Genomic DNA, 3104 nt, shown 5'->3' with positions numbered 1-3104 from the left:
CTTTTAAGAAGTTTTTCGTTGAGCAAGACCCAATCCTTGCAAGAAATGCAGGTGAATAACGCCAACCCTTTTATCTTCTCCATCCCTCAGATTTTCCAGCCTTCATCTTAGTGCTTTGCTGCTGTGACCTCTTCCTTCCCTCTCTGCTGCCAGTTGGCAACCTGCTACCAGGCTGGGTCTGTTCTATATTCCTCTCTGTTTGGGGGGACAGGGAGGGGTGAGGTTTTGGCCCTTCTGTGAGAATGAGGCACTGTAGGGTTGAGTACTACTGCCCTGAATCAGCCTGTTGGTGCCTTACATGTGGTCCTACCCATGGACCCACCTGTGGCCCCTGTGACTGCTTCATGTCACCCCATATGCAGAATTTCTGTGGCTGTCCCTTTGTATGGCAACAGGATGACAACCCCCTGGCAGTTGTGGCCTCGTCCTCTCTGTGCCAGGATGCAGAAGTTCCTTGAAGGTGAACTGGCAGGGCTTGCTGGGTTTAAGCGATGAATGCCCTTTCTTTTTGGGCTGGGCTTGTGCCCTGGCACTCTGGGTGTGTGTGAGGCTGTTCATCTGGCCTATTTAGACATCTGCCCTTGCATGAGCTGAGTTGTGCCCATTTCTCTTCGCTGGCTGTTCTGGGTGATCAGGGTGACCACTTGACCACAGAGGAGATGGAGCCACAAGGAGTGGCTGAGGGAGCTGGGAATGTTTAGTCTTGAGAAAAGGAGACTGAGGGGGCACCTTAATACTCTCTACAACTACCTGAAAGGAGTCTGCAGCCAAGTGGGCATCTGTCTCTTCTCCTAGGTAACAAGAGGAGAGAAAATGGCCTCAAGTTGCACCATGGGAAGTTTAGATCAGATATAAGGAAAAATTTCTTCACTGAAAGGGTGCTCAAGCATTGGAACAGAGTGCCCAGGGAAGTGGTGGAGTCACCTGGAAAAAATGTGTATATGTGGCACCTGGGGACATGGTTCAGTGGTAGGCATGACGGTGTGGGGTTAATGGTTGGACTTGATGTTAGAGGGCTTTTCAATCCTAATGATTCTATGATTCTAACCAGTCTTCCAGGAAAGATCAATGGAGGAATGAGAACACCCACCCCAAGCTCTACAGCTGAATAAATCACTCGTTTCCTCCAGGATGCTGGGATGTGAGCGCTGCTGGGTGCTGATCCAGCAGATGTGACTGTGCTGTGTGTCCTTGGCCCTGAGGAGGTCCATCGAGGCTCTGCCCATGGGTTATCTGTGCTAATCTTCTTGACTTTGCTAAGCAAACTCCATGTCTCACACTAGCAGATGGATGAAAATCAAATGAGCCATAGAGTCCTGACCTGCTGGATCTTCTTGTACTATTGGCACAACCCTGAACTGGGAAACTGAGGCTCTGGGTGCTGGCTTCGCTGCATCCGTGGTTTGAGGTTAGGTCAGGGGATTTGTGTGTCAGAATATCCTGTTGCTCTGAAATGAGTTCAGAATTTTCTGAGATGCCTTATGCAGAATTGTGGTAGTGTTTAATTAGCTAAAAAGGATTTTTCTCTGAGAACAGCAGCACCACATTCTTACGGTGCAAAAGCTGGCTAGCCCTCATGCACTTGGATACTGTCAATAACTAAACGGATAAACTTCTGTCTGGTGACATGGAAAGCCTCCTTTCCTCCCTTTTCCTCTCCTCCTTGCAGGGCATTTGGCTCCAAGGCTTGAACTTTAACACCCAGCCTGGGGGAGGGCCAGCGCTTGGGGTCTTCAGCACAGTGGCTGTCCAGGGCCCCTGTCCTTTGTCCAGGCTGAATAGCGCTCTGCAGAGCTGCTGGGCCGAGGTATGCAATCTGGAAACCTCTTTTCTTCTCCCCTCTTGGCTCAGGGACAAAGTCTTCCCCCAGAGATGATGCTTGTGGTGATGCACAGGCCTCGGTGGGGCTGTGGGGCTGGAGAGGGTCCCCCACACTGCGCCCAAATCTCCTCGTCTCCCCTTAATAGCAGGGCACAAAGAGCTGCTTAGGCATTCCCAGGAGCAGAGAGGGACCCAAGCCAGGGCATGCTGAAATGCACAAAGTAGGATTTATAGCTTCAAAGAAATTTTTCCCTCCTTTCTGAGCTCTTTTTTATTTATTTCCAAGGGATTTATTCCTCCTCCTCCTCCCGCCCAGGCAGGCTTTGAGGCATGGAAGCACTTTTTGCCTCCCCACAGTGGCTTTTCAATGGTGGGAGAGCGACTTCTTAGAAAGCTGTGGGCCACCCAGGGGCAGAGCCCGGGGCTGTGCCCACGTGCTGCACAGGGCTGAGCTGAGCACGTCTGCACACACTGCTGCTGGTGACACTGCACGACCACAAGCACAGTGAGAACAAAACTCTTACCTTCTCCTGTTGACCACACTGATGTGTGGGGAGCAGCATCTCACCCCAAACTGGTCATGCTGAGTCTCCATTTTGAGGCTTGACCTGGAGCTCAGTGATGGTCCTGATTCCCTCTTTGGCTGAGCGAAGTAACACCCAGACATGGACATCTCACTGCTGCCATCTGGGACCAGCATCTGGCTGGGGGGTGGAAGGTCTCTGTGTGATCACAGATGGAAGGTAGCTGTTCCTGATCCCTTTTGGGGCTAATTTCTGCCTCTGCTTACCTGTGTTGCTAAGGGGAAGGATGCCAGCTTCCCTAAAGGGCTCTGTCTTTTTGAGGTGGGAACCCAAGACTGAGATGAGGTGCTGTATAACCCAAGAAATGGTTTATAAATGAGGTATATGAAGGCTGATCAGAGTAAAAAATGGAGGAAAGACTCTGCTTAGGGGTCTGGCACCAACAGAGACAAAGATACCTGTCAGTCATGCTCATCTCTGCTATGCTGGGAAAGTGCCCATGTACCCAAGAACACTTGGATCAGATTATGCCTGAGTCCAGCCAAAGACATGGCATTGAAAAAAAATCTTTCTCTACCTCTTGGTTTTCTTTCTTTCTTTCTTTCTTTCTTTCTTTCTTTCTTTCTTTCTTTCTTTCTTTCTTTCTTTCTTTCTTTCTTTCTTTCTTTCTTTCTTTCTTTCTTTCTTTCTTTCTTTCTTTCTTTCTTTCTTTCTTTCTTTCTTTCTTTCTTTCTTTCTTTCTTTCTTTCTTTCTTTCTT

The 3104-nt window shown here is 49.3% G+C and overlaps 1 protein-coding gene across 5 annotated transcripts in view; it reads left to right on the top strand.

Annotated features, from left to right (window-relative positions):
* GDPD4 (glycerophosphodiester phosphodiesterase domain containing 4) overlaps nucleotides 1-3104 on the top strand; it is a 38601-nt gene that overhangs the window by 3730 nt on the left and 31767 nt on the right. The window lies entirely within an intron of this gene.

This window comes from Corvus brachyrhynchos, unplaced genomic scaffold, assembly GCF_000691975.1.
Source record: "Corvus brachyrhynchos isolate BGI_N302 unplaced genomic scaffold, ASM69197v1 scaffold44, whole genome shotgun sequence".
Classification (NCBI taxonomy): Eukaryota; Metazoa; Chordata; class Aves; order Passeriformes; family Corvidae; genus Corvus; species Corvus brachyrhynchos.
This window is presented reverse-complemented; position numbering and strand designations above follow the sequence as displayed.